This window comes from Stigmatopora argus, chromosome 15 (genome assembly GCF_051989625.1).
Source record: "Stigmatopora argus isolate UIUO_Sarg chromosome 15, RoL_Sarg_1.0, whole genome shotgun sequence".
NCBI lineage: Eukaryota > Metazoa > Chordata > Actinopteri > Syngnathiformes > Syngnathidae > Stigmatopora > Stigmatopora argus.
In genome coordinates, this window is record NC_135401.1 from 3,934,900 (window position 1) to 3,949,172 (window position 14,273).

Below are 14,273 nucleotides of genomic sequence, written 5' to 3' on the forward strand. Positions count from 1 at the left end.
CCCGAGTCATTGCCTCCCAAGTCGAGTCTCGTACCCTCCCAGTCCTGGTCTATGTTGTTTTTCCTTCAAATCCCAGTCGCAAGTCATTAAATTGTCCCTATGACTCAATTGCATCTGTCTTTGAGTAAGTCACCTCAGTTTGAAATATTCTGTTTTATAATCTACCAACACCTACAGTGACCCATAAAAGGGGTGCAATGGAAATGGTGGAGAATATTTGCATATAGATTACAAAATGATCTCAAATATGTCACTGCGCTTACTTTGCAGTGTAAGGCGGTTGTCTGCCTGGTTGACTCAATCAAAGATTCCTACTTTTGTTATGATTACCATTTGAGACTGCGACTAAAGTTTCTTTCAAAGATCTAAGGCACCGCGACCATGCTGTCAATCACTTCGTCATGTTCCGACTTTGAAATAACATATCTACCAATCAGTGGTGTGCCGTCAGGGCCTTCAAGGCCTTCTCTGCTGGCCTAAGAAATATCTGAATCACAGACTGATGTTAATTATATTTTGTCCATGAATACTTATTAAATAAGTCCAAATTGCCAGTTAGCTTCCTTTCATTGCTTTCCCCCCTGGTTGCACTGCTTCCAGATGTGTTTTCATATTGAAGCATTTAACCAATCACATTTCAGCCATTATTTGTTGCCAGGGTCAGAAATCTGCCTCAAGGCCTTCACAATCAGTTCTGCAGGCTTTGTGGCATCAAACAAGCGTCGATAAGACTGTTGCTATAACCAATCAGAATTCTATTTGGTGACACCAAGAAGGGTTGGACAACTCCAAAGGAAGCAAGGCTGTCACAACCGGGAACGAACATTTTCAGCACTAAATCGAATAAAAACGTATGCCAGAAATACGACAGGACAGGCTCGACTTTCAGTATTAGCTTTGATGGCGATAGAAAAGAAGGAGGAAAGAAAGGAGGATGGATATTGTTTACAGGTAAAAATGATTTTTGGTGAGTAAAATATGGCTATATTCCTAAATAATATTTCAATTGTATGAGGTTATTATTGATTATTTTTTATGTGTCGCAGCTGTAGCTGCAGTAGAGGTTTTATAGCCATATTTTTTTTTTGCTAAAGGCGTCACCAGAAAATGCATGGACCGCCACTACTACCAATAAGGAAGCTGCAGATAAAACATAGAATAGCAGTTTGGACACCTCATATCTTCATGTGATGAAATGCACTTTGAATGAACCTGTGTTGAATTGCACGATGCAAAAATATTTGCCGTACCTTGAGTACCAGAAAGCCGCCAGAGTCACATACGATGTGATTGCTCAATCTTTGCTTATTGCATTCTCCCCATTTGAAGTGCCTCATATACTCAAGCTATAAAAGTGTCTTTTTTAACCTCGATTTTGACAAATCTGTAGTATTCTGCAAAAGTCGCATGCTTTTTTTCACTCTCCCCTTTTTGTCCATTATTATTCTAATTTTACAGTCTGATATTCCTAATGGCTGTTTTTGTCAGGTTCCCTTTGTGAAACTGTAGCTCGCCTTGCTTTTAGTGCCATTTATATAACCACTGGCGGGTAAGTCACTAGACTGTATCATTGCTCATGTGTTACTTCGAAGAGTGAGCTTTACTAGTGACTTTGCTTCAGATATGACCATCCCATATAATTTGCATTTTGGTTTAACAATGTTACGGTCCACGGGGCTATTGTTTTATGGTCATATTCATTTGAGCATTTTCACTACCTCCCATGTATTTTCTTGTCTTGTTCTGGATCAGTGAGTACAGGAACCTGTCCAAGTTGACTGTATGACTCCACCCTGAACTGGTCTCCAGTCAGTCATAAGTCCACATAGTGACGGAAAAGCGTTAAACTCACTGATAAATTGGTCATATTTTTTTTTGTTTGATTTTTTTTTTTTTATGTCACTGGATATCTTCTCCTCATTCAAAGTTTCTTTTAATAATGTAAATATCAATATACATACAGTATTGCAATATATAAAATACTAATAATTCTTGATTTGTTCTGTTCTGCTGTTCGATAAATGTTCAGGAAGGCAAAGAATGTGATTCAATTGCAATGAGCACAATCTCTGTCTTTCTTGTTGTCATAACAACAATGCTGTTTCAGTTTCAATAACACCCTCAAAATCTCAAGATTTATAATCCCAGGTATGCACGCTTTTTTTCCCCCCTCTACTTTAATAGAAATGTTGTTTATGAAGCTCCCGGCCAAAAATTGTCCCAGATCAACAGAGTTTGAATTTTATTGAAGCGGTGTAATTTAATGGACTTAATAGGATTTATCTAATCGGGGTAAATTATCGCCCAAACTCGCTAAAGCACTGAAATGACTTTGTGTAATTACTCTTTGTTGATTATAGAATAAAACCAGACATTTAGTCTTTCTCAACTCATTTATCCATGACAGAAACAAAATCAAAAATATTGATCATCTTATTCTAGATTGGGATGAGCGCTGTTCTTTAACTAGAAATATTTCGCATATTGAAGGAAGAAGGCTGTCATTGTGCATTAATATACAGTACATATTTGCCATTGAACTTAAGTTGTGTATGTGTATGTGTGTATGTATGACCATTACTTGAGTGGGACTACTTCTTTAGAAACTAAATATAATTAAAAAAGCTTTGGTTGTAATTGTAAACAGAACATTTCATGAGAAGCTGCCCGCAGCCTTTAAAAAAAATATGTTTTTATCTTTTAATCATTTCTTCGTTTTAATTAAAAAGTAAGACATGTAAATATTCACTTTTTTATACATAGATATTTAATTACATTCATGAATAAAAGGGGATCTGGTCTGCCTCTCTGCCACATTGACACCTGTGGCTTTTTCTGTCCAGAATAACATACTTGATAGACTCTAAGTCTGTACATTTTAGAGTTTTGCAGTCATCTCTAAATCAGGCAGACCGGAGCTAGTTAACCAAGTCTATGCAGGAAACGCTAATGAGACAGTTTACGCCGAATGGATGTCTGCTCCGCATCTTTACTCATCTAGACGTTCTCCATTTCCTCTTCTTCTACCACTGCTACTGCCTCCCCCGACCCTGTCGCTAACTTGCAATATTCCCTCACTTTGCCGGTTGCTAAGGAGCCAATGAATTTTTCATAGCCAGCGTATGGCACTACAGCAAGCGGTAAAATCTTGACTGCGGAGCTTGTGTGGGTGTCAGTCTGTGGAAATAGAAGCATTGATTAATGGCTGTGGGAAGTTCAAACAATGGCAGCTTGAAAGGAGCAAAGAGGCCAGTGGTGGACTTGCAGGACCTTTTGTGAGGCAGCATGAAGTATATGGGATTCAGCCAACAATCAGACATAAAACGAGGGGAATTAGCGTTAGCTATCACTCTGCGATGACCAAAGGAGATCTCGGCATGGTGTAGCCATGTCAACTCAAATGAAAAGTCACCCGGTGGATTCCAGTGTTCGCATAGAAAAAAATTATATGGACAAGCTGAAGAAATCGAGCTACAAGGACCAATGTGTATCCATACTAGGGATTATTTGGTGTGTATTAAGCACCCCTATGGTGAATTTCAGAATGAATAAAAATAAGTTCCTCGCTATTTCGAAAACGACACGATCGGGCCGATTTTCTGCAACATTTCTTTCACGCAGTGGCGGGCCGTCAGGGGCCTTCAAGGCCTTCTCTGCTGGCCTAAGAAATATCTGAATCATATATTATATTTTGTCCATCAATACTTATTAAATAATTCCAAATGGTCTTTTAGCTTCCTTTCATTGCTTTTCCCCCTGGTTGCACTGCTTCCAGATGTGTTTTCGTATTGAAGCATTTAACCAATCACATTTTAGCCATTATTTGTTGCCAGGGTCAGAAATCTCCCTCAATGCCTTCACAATCAGTTCTGCAGGCTCTGCTGCATTAAACAAGACTGTTGCTTTAACCAATCAGATTTTGAGTTGGCAACACCACAATGCCTTGTCGCAGGCGTAGGGATACGTCATTGCCTTGTCGCAGGCGTAGGGATACGTCATCGCTTTCACCAACTATGATTGGCCAGTGATTAGCCAGAGCTACCAAAGTGTATCTGTAGCGAGCTGCACAAGCAAATATATTGTTGTGTTGATTTAAAGCCATTTTCAAGACGGACTATGCCAGAAATACGACACGACAGGCTCGACTTTCAGCATTAGCTTCGATGGCGATTAGAAAAAAAGGAGGATGGATAGTGTACAGTTAAAAAAGATTTTTGGTGAGTAAAATATGGCTATATTCCTAAATAATATTTCAATTGTGGGCCCGGTTCTAATATCTGAAAAGCTCCAGTGTTTGTATTTAAGCTCCAGTGTTTGTATTTAAGCTCCAGTGTTTGTATTTAAGCTCCAGTGTTTGTATTTAATCACTAAATGCTGCTAGGAAGTGGATTTTACACGTTGAAGGCGCAACGAGAAAATGCACGGACCGCCACTGCTTTTACGCCAAGCTTACACATACTGTACACCTGTGTTGTTACCGTTATTAGGAAAACTTGTCAAAGGGGAAAACATCTGTTTGAAAAAGGCACAACATCTAAATGCTGATCATGTGTAATAGGATCTCATGCCCCTCACACGATAATAGCTAATTCCTATCTCAGCACTTAACACCAAGGGATAATTAGCAGTTTACAAGAGTCTTAATTACCCGCTGTTCCGAGTCATAAATTCTCAAATTCGTCAGGATGAGAGACTAACTAGACATTACGTTGCTGAATGACTTCCTGAATTACAAAAAACAAAAAAACAACAACAACAAAAATGCATCAAATGCATGTGTCAAATATTGAATTCCCATGCAGGTCATTGGGCGCTTTGCAAGAGAGAAATATTATGAATCAAACCTGAGATGCTGGATTTTTTTCTTTTATAGTTTCAATTTCCTTCCTCAACTGCCATTCCTGGTGATTTAATTGCATTTAATCGACACTTTTTGCGCTCCTTAATGGACCTGACAAAAGTCACTTGTTCCTATGTCTGCTTAACTCTGAAACAAATGGCAAAAAAAGCTTTTTAACACACATACTAAACAATTGGACACATGTTGCCCAAGGTACTTAAATAACCTCTTAGTAATATTATGGCAAAACTATACATCCAGGGTGTTTTACTCATTTTTCATCATGTTTCACTGTTATTGACATCAATAGGAAATTATACATCCAATCCAGTTTGACTTTTTAGCTAAAAAGGATTCTCTCTTCCACTGTGAATACCTTTTTGTGGCTTATTTTTCTTCAGGATTTTTTTTAGCCTATTTGAGATCCCGATTAGCTGTCGAAAATACCAAAAATATGATTGTGGTCAATTGTTTTCCATCCACAAATATGACCCCACTGTTCTGGTATAGGCAATTTATTTCCAAAGTTCCCTAGTAAACGTCAAAATACTGAAACGTCAACTACTGAAATGTCAAATCCTGAAACCTCAGGACATTTACAAAATGGTTTTCTTCTTTTCTTCTTCAGGGAAGTAAACTCATCTCCATCTCAGACAAGCTGAAAAGCTGTTGTGAAGAGTTTTGGATGCATGGGAGTGACTGATGAAAACAGGTAAGCTTTTTTTTATCTATATATTCTCTAAACATCTATTGATGCCTTCGTTCTTCCAAAAAGGCAAAGACAGATTGTGAACTCTGAAATGCTAGTTTATTTTTTTATTTTTTTGCACACGATGTAGGAAGTATGAACAGTGGGTCCTTTTGTCTCATTGCTTCATTCTTTCTATGGGAATTGAGCACGTTGACACGTTTCAGCACAGCTTATTTCAAACTTTGCCTTCAGAGTGGGGCTGTTAAATAAATAGTCTAAAACAAGTTCTGCATCACAAACCGCAAGAGGCACGCCTGCATCGGCACCACACATATTCCAAGTGAGTGTCAACCCAACGCGTGAAAACCTCTTATCATTTTTGTATGAAAGTCAGTCCCTGACAAGATTCTAGTGGTTCTTCTCGGGTCTTTTTCCCCCCCAGCGGAAAGCTGCGTTTGTCGAGTGACTGTCTTTTTTTTTTCTGTTTGGAGCTAAAGTGTTCGCAGGAGTCACTCCTTAAGCTTGTTTACAGTCACACTTCGGGGTGAAACATGAGAGAGACAGAACCAACACAAATGAGCATTGAAGGAGTTAAAAAGGGATCGTGTATGAAAGTTAAATGCCTTAAAATCCCAGGGGCGAGGTCCTAGTCAACTGCGCAGTTAGCGCAACGCAATGGCGGATCATAGGCCAATCTAAAGGTTTACAGCCGAGTGGGTAAATGATGCAAGTGTAAGCAAATATCATCTGTGGTTCATTGGTTGAAGGAACGTTCTCTGACAAGCCATGGAATATTTCTTTCCTCCATTGTAGAGGTGGGAGGACAGCTAGATGAGAAGTTAACTGCATGCATATTCTGTGTGGTCATGTGTGGGATTCATTCATTTTCCGAACCGCTTATCCGCCTGAGGGTCGTAGGGGTGCTGGAGCCTATCCCAGCACACAAGCCGCAGTAGGCGGGGGACACGCTGTATTGGTTGCCAGCCAATTGCAGGGCACGGGGAGACTAACAACCACGCATGCAAACACTCACACCTACCTGTAATTTGGCTTTGCGTACCATGCGGAGTTTCGGGATGTGGGACGCAGGCAAGGGGGAGAAGATGCGCACACCACACAGGAAGGATGGAATCCAACAGAGGTTGAACCCTCGAGCTATTTATTTATTTTTCCCCTCAACCACTTGGACTGCATTATGGTGATTCTGCTTCTTGTTTGAGCTTGTATGGCAAAATCTCCCCAGAATCATGTCTTAGATATCTTAGATTCTGCAATATTTTAGAATTTACCTTGCCAGGACGTGACTTTTTATATTTTTCTAATTACTTATTTATGGTTTTACTGGGAAAACGCTCTTTGTGGAGTAGCACACCCAATTTCGTTACACGCAGCTCTGTATGATGACAATAAAGCCTTTTTAAAATTTGATATTTCTTCCAATTTTGTATTTTGATTTATTGCATGATAAAAACAGTGCATCTCAACTACTGTTTTCCATTAAGTTATAAGCCCTCTGCTGGAATCCCAGCCTTTGATGATTCAAATAGTTTCAACTATGCAGAGGCAAACTGCTTCTAAAAAGATTTTCATTGCAATTTTTAATAGGATTTGTGTATGTCTTGATCAGTTACTTTGGAAAGTTCCTTGACAAGAGTCTATCATTTAATTAGTGTATGAAAAACTCATGATAAAGTGATTTTAAAGTGTGGCAAGGCCAATGTGATTGGGAATGGTTTTCTTTAATTGTTATGCAATTCGCAGAAGTAGTTAGCAGTTCAGCGTTTACACCTCTCTTTAGCAAAGGCAGCTTTGATAGGCTCCAGTGGTGAGGATAAACAGATGGATATTGGAACATTTTCAACCTCATAGCTTTTATGCTTGAGTAGTTAGATACAGTATATTATGCTGAAAAGCTCATTGGTTGGCTCAGTACATTTTTTTAACAATGGTTTCAATTCTTCAGGGTGAAATTATTTATTTGCATGAAAATGTTCTCTCCTTGAAACGCGCCACATCTTGATTGCACATTTTAAGGCCGTACTTAATGTTTAAAATTATGTATAACAACCGCCATCCAGTCTGCATCACATTAAAATGCTTCATCAGTTTTATTATGCTACACATTTGCTCCTTTCTCAGCACAAATCCTCATATCCATTTATCATGGATAACAGCCAAATACGTACTAGTCAATTTGCTAAGTAGCATGTAAATATAATAAATAAAAGAAACAACCAAATTATCGCTCATAATGGAGTCAAGTGACCTTTTGGTGCAAAAACAAATGTTGTTGGATGAGGCATCCTTAACACAAGTGACCCTTACCGTGAAAAATGGAACAATAAATGGATTTAAAGCAATTTCAACAACTTTTCTGTTTGGTTCAAAGGTGGACCTGTATTATTATTGTTATATTACTTTTCTACTTCTCCTGTATTCTTCATGAGGCAAAGAAAAATACCCTATACTTTGCCCATTTCCTAATTCTGACAATATACCGTATATAGACAATATATTGCGATTGCCCACACTTGCATGGAAAACTCCTGTCAATCCAAAAAATGTAAAGAATGGCATGAATTATTATAACTTCCGAGAAGTAAACTTTGAATATAACTGCCAGTTGTATGGCCAGCACAACATGAAACAGGCTTTCAGCATATTAAAATCATGAGTCCCATTACAGGAGAAACATTGGCTGCTATAAAAACACGAGTAAAGAGGATAGTAAGAAAACTCCCCAGGCGAAGGCATACCATATCTTTGCATAACTCGGCAAACAAAGTTGAATCCACTCCCAGTAGGCGCAAAGTCCACCATTCCCAAAACAACAAGAAAGGACCAAAACCCCCCCTTCCCGACTTGTATTCATAACATTCTCCGTTGTTTGTTTTTGTGTTTCTAGTGTCTAAACTGCGAAACACGATGAAAAAGTCATTCCGCCAATGTTTATTTTGCCGCAATCCCCACGAGGAATTTGTTCAGATGCCAGAATAGGGATGCATAGAGCTGATTGGACTCTATGAGCTTTAATCATTGCTCACTTCCTAATGGAGCAATTATTAGCAGGAGGATTAAGTGTCTCATTTATGTCTCGTGTTGGTCTCTCGGTGATTTACGTCTAGGTGGGCGGACTGATTAAGGGCAGACTTTCTTCCGAGTTTGTATCTCACACAATGTTAAGAAGACATTTTGCATAACATTGATACAAATCAACTCTTTTAGTGTCAATCATGTGGCTTTTTTCCATCTTTCTGCTCTGAATTCATTCTAATTTGTCACTGTCCAAAGTATGGCGGTGGGCCAGTTTTTATTGGCCTGCAGCTAATGATGAAAATATTGAATATGGCCCGCACAAGAAGCTTAAATCAGATAAGGTCTAAAAACGTCTAATTAAAAAAAATGCAGTACAGTGAAATACTGTAATTTCACGACTATAAGGCGCACATAAAAGCCTTAAATTTTCTCCAAAATAGACAGGGCGCCTTATAAACCAGTGCGCCTTATATATGGACAATACTAAAATTGTTATCACGATAAAATAAAATAAATCAGTCGATAGGACAACTATGGCAAGCAGCCCCCGACTCTACTATTTTCCCGTAGAAAAAGTACTGCGCAGTGACTGCTGGGATATGTACTTCTTTTGTCAATACACCCAGTATGACGGCGAGCACACTAATTTGATGCTCGCCGTCATTTCGGCTGGATTTACAAAAGAAATCCTGCCGCTAGATGTTGGCGTCAACAGAGCATTCAAAGCTAGACTGCAAACTATGTATATATATTATCTATGGATGAATATCGAACCGCAACATGAGATTATGGCTACGTGAGGCGTATGTCAAGTGACCGGATGGCTTTTTTCACGGCTCGCCGTCACTTTTGATTTGCAACCAAGTCACGAAAATGAAATGATGACGTGAGTACATTGTAAAATGGCTAAATAAAGTACAACCAAACTAAGTTTTGCTTCCGTTGCCTTTTAAAAACGTGTTTTTCGCGTGTGGGTGTAGCGTGCATTTGGTGCATGTAGCACCAAATTAGTGTGTTTGCCGTCATCCTGGGTGTATTGACAAAAGAACTATATATCCCAGCAGTCACTGCGCACCTGAAATAGAGTCTTGGGCTGCTTCCCGTAGCCAGTGCTATTGCCGTTCGATATTCATCCATATATAATATATATATGCCATGCCTGGCTGCGTCTATAAAAACAGTGCGTCCTTTGTGTGTTTAAAATACAGAAATAGCACTCGTTACTGACACTGCGGCTAAAAATACGATGCACTGTATGGTCGTGAAAATACGGTAATTTTGTTTGCACGTCAAAAGGTCATAGGTCATAGGTCGGCTGCATTATAAGACCTGAATTGGCTCAATATATTGACTTCTTTGAGTCTCCAACATGATGATTACATGCTTATGCGAGATGGTAGAGTTCTTTGCGACATTATTTATGCCGAAGTTCTGTTGAAGTACGAGTTGAGGCAGTTTTATGAGGCAATTTTTTCTTAGGATGTGCAAGTGTGTGGGTTGCAGGAGGAGACAGTGTTGGTGGAAGGGGGGTGTGGATTGTGTCCAAGTAGATATACAGAATACAGCATGGAAGCAGCATGACCTTGAATTTGGATTTGGCATTCACGAGGATTCTCATATCTCTTGTTTCAATGTCAGCAGATCAAAAGAAGCTGAAGAAAATTCAAAAAGTAGATTGTCTTTATTGCACAGTTTGCTTCTGTACTTGGTTTTGCTCGTTATGCTCGTGCTATTTAAAAAGCCGCACGCACAAAGTGACACTATTTTTTTTACATTCCGTCTTTATACATAAAGATAAATGCCAGCAAGGAGGCCAGTCTCATGAATAGCAGAACAAAATCTTTCATTCCTCAGACAAAGTTCTTCTTTCAGTCTTAGTACTTTAAATCACAATGTCTAAATTCCAACAGCGTGACCTCTCTAATACAGATAGTTTTTATTTAATACTGCCATAAGTACGGATTGCAAATGGACTAATTCATTCTTTGATACTGCCAATTTTTTCATTTCTTTTTTTATTTTTACCCAAGTTTGATGCTCTCTTTAACAAGTGAAAGAATTTCAAGTTGGCCTTCGCCTGCTTTTGATTTTTTTTGAAAGGGGTCCTTGGAGAAAAGAGTTTGGACCCCCCTGTCATGATAATCTGCAAAAAAAACCTAAATTAATTCATTGCTTCATTCTCAATAGTTATCCTGTTAAAGGCCATGGGAAAACTGGACTATTGAATTTATTGTGTTGTATTAGTTTTCAAAAATACACTGTCGAACATGATTGCCGCATCTAATAGCTTAAATGCCTTTCAACATTAGTACATAGAGTGAATAGACTAAAGTGAGGCGTGAAGAAAAAAAATGGAGAAATCGAAACATTCTAGCTATGTAGTGTGAAATGATTTGTGGGAGACATTTGATCTTAATGGTTGTAATTTGGAGAAAACAAGTCGCTGAAATGAGGAGAATTTTTCTCCTGCCAGTTCCTGATGGCCACAGCAACAGAGGTTGTGGCCCATTTTATTAGCCATGTGTCTCCTGCAAAGTGTGTATCACTGCATATTATTTATTAAGTACTCAAATGTGTGATAGTGAGTGGAATTTTTGCGGGGGTTGGGATCAAGGAATAGGAAGAGAAAAGTCTATCTTCAGGTGCTATAAATAAATATATAGAGCACAGGTATGCGTCTCTATCTTTCTATTTATGGTGTAGAATGTGTACATGAGCCAGTGGTGCAGTGGATTGATTCCCACTTGGTGGTGGTATGTGATTGTGAGTGCGAATGGTTGTCTTGCAACTGATTGGCGACCAGTCCAGACCCAAGTCAGCTGGTTTTGGCTGTTGAAAATAATTATGGAAATAAAGGAGAGGCACTGTTGAAGTCATTTCTTCCATCTAGTGGTAAAGATTAAAAATGCAACAGAGTATAGGCTGAATTTAGGATTATTTTGTGGTTCAATTATATTTTCGTTTGCTGTGGGCTAATAAAAAATGGAAAGCAGGCCGTAGTTTGCACACCGATGCTTTACTGAGATTCCAACCCCCCAAAAAATCCACTTTAGTCGCATTTACTTCGGATTGAGTCTAAAATTCGTACCGAAATAGACTTTATCTTGATATCTAGACAAGAGCCGTTGATAGAATATAACACAGGTGTCAAAGTGGCGGCCCGGGGGCAAAATCTGGCCCGCCACATCATTTTGTGTGGCCCGGGAAAGTAAATCATGAGTCCCGACTTTCTCTTTTAGGATCAAATTCAAAATAAAGAATATAGATGTGTATTATATTTCCTGATTTTCCCTTTTTTAAATCAATAATTGCATTTTTTAAATCCAAGTTCAAAAAGCATTTCATCTAAAAATAAATATCTACAAATATTTTCTGTTTTCCACTTTAATATTGAACATAACTTTAAAAAGACGTTTTCCCCAACTAAGGAAAAAAAAGCTCAAATAAACATTGTTCTAGATCTATGAAAAAAACTGATCTAGGGGTTTTGATCTAGGTCTTTTAATCCGATTTTTAGAAAATATTATATCTAATATGGTCTGGCCCACATGAAATTGAGTTGACGTTAATGCGGCCCGCAAACCAACCCGAGTTTGACACCCTTGGAATATAAGGACTGACCTTTCCATGATAAATGTACACATTTTTGTTTTCACTTTCTGTTTAGTGTATCCCTCCCAGCCTCCCACAATTTTTCTTGACAACAGATAATTCACTATTAATTCACCTCTAACCTCTCCCATGTGATGTAGTGTATGTCATGGAATCAAACGCCCGCTATGCCCTGTATTATCCTCTCGTCCCCTAATACATCACTTCAGCCTTCAGCACAGCTCCCACTCATATTGACTAGAGAGAGGCATGTGAAAAATGACATACTTTTACTCTTTCCAAGCCAGCATGTTGCTCTCTACTATCTGTGCAGGTAATATCATTTCCTCTCCAACTACCTTTTTGTCAGACTACGTGTTTTCCATTTCTATGTTGAGAATTCATCACACATGGCGCGGCGTTGACTCCGACTACCACTGTCTCATTCCATTCAATATAGGGAAATAGTGTATTTGCTCACATGATAATCAATAATAGCCTTACAGATTTTTTTTGATGTGCTCTTGGCTTGTAATCATTTTATTTGTGTTCCTTGGGTTGAAATTTAATGGGAAATGTGACACGGTTTGGTTTTGATAAAGTTAGACTATTTAAAGTTTATGATTTGATCTCCCAGGTATTTATTTCCATCCTCACAAGGGTTGCGGGGGTGCTGTAGCCTCTCCCAGCCAACTGTCGGCAGTGGGCAGAGGACACAATGAATTGGTGATCAGCCAATCACAGGGCACAATGAGACGAACAATGGATCCCACTCCGACTTGTTTGTAAGGGCAATTTAGAGTGTTCAACCAAATATTAAAGATTTGGTCGTTAGTTTTTAAAAAGGTTTTTTTGTGTGTTTGCATGTGGGTAATTTCTTTTGTTTTTGCAAATGTGGAAAAGGCCGAATGCGTACGTTTCGCATAGGTGATGCATAATTGGGAAGATAATTGACCAAAGACAAAGTCATTTTCCCTTCAATTGCTTTTCTATCAGTCTTCAATGCACACACACACACACACACACTCACACACACGTTAGTTTAGTCTTTCTTCTCCATTTAATTTGTTACAAAAGGTCTCAAACTCCAGTTATTGATTGGCTTTGAGAGATAGAGTCTGGGTGATTGTGAGCTCAATGAAGTATTTCACAAAAAAATCTAATCTTCTCAGTTTTTATGAGTCAAAGTTGAATACTCTCAAATAGTTCTGGTATGTTTATATATTCCTCAGCCTTGTCATTTTTCAGCATTGCAACTTTTGCACATAATACGCGTCAGATTGCGCTTTCACTCACCCCCAAAATTTCTCCTCCTACTTTTCCTGAAATCTCTTTCATTAGTTTCCCTTTCTCTTTACTGCATGTTTTCAGCAAGGCATGAAAGATACAATCAGATTGATCATGTTTCCCTGCCATTCAAAGTGAAAGGCATTTAATCCAATTTGACCGTTTCAAATCCTCTGAAATTGCTATCGATCGGGCCCGGTTTCCGATCTTATGCTGGGATCGGGGACATCCCTAGTATGTATATGCGCTCAAATGTTTTAAAAAAGCAATCACTGCCATCTTTAGTTGTGCGTTGAGGATCTTTACAGAAGGACGGTTGAGTGGGCATGGGAGAAAATCTCGCAGGACGGACCGATAACCACTCGTGGTGACTCATCTACTGATTTATGAGGTTTACCACATAGCATGAAATGTGACGCTAGAGGGGGGAAGGGTTTCTGTAAGAACATATCTGTATGTAATTTATCACAAAAGCGCTCCCTAACTGACCTTCAGTGAGCAGACGTGCAAGTCTGTGCAGTGAACAAATGGCCTGGAGAGGAGCTGCTAAACACATTCACTTCATTGTCATCAAAAATGTACTCCTCTTGAGTTGCTTTTTGAATTGAAAACCACGACACACAGTCATGTCTTTGCTATGTCATCACTCTGTGCGTCTCAGCTGGATGACTACTGCTTTTAGCCTGTATATAACAATATATTCAATTTAAAAAAAGTATGAATCACATTGGATTATATTTATGTTTATTTATGTATAAGAAAATACTGAAATTTTACAGTTTGAGCAATTGGAAATAATTGTGGGGTGGTCCGGTGGTTGAGTGGTTA

General features: G+C 38.8%; 1 protein-coding gene across 2 annotated transcripts in view; it reads left to right on the forward strand.

Annotated features, from left to right (window-relative positions):
* The window catches only part of alk (ALK receptor tyrosine kinase), a 193,628-nt gene that overhangs the window by 18,681 nt on the left and 160,674 nt on the right, over nt 1-14,273 (forward strand). For both annotated transcript variants that reach the window (XM_077621023.1, XM_077621025.1), the window contains exon 2: nt 5,469-5,552. The gene's annotated coding sequence lies outside the window, so the exon portion shown is untranslated. The remainder of the gene's footprint in view (nt 1-5,468; nt 5,553-14,273) is intronic.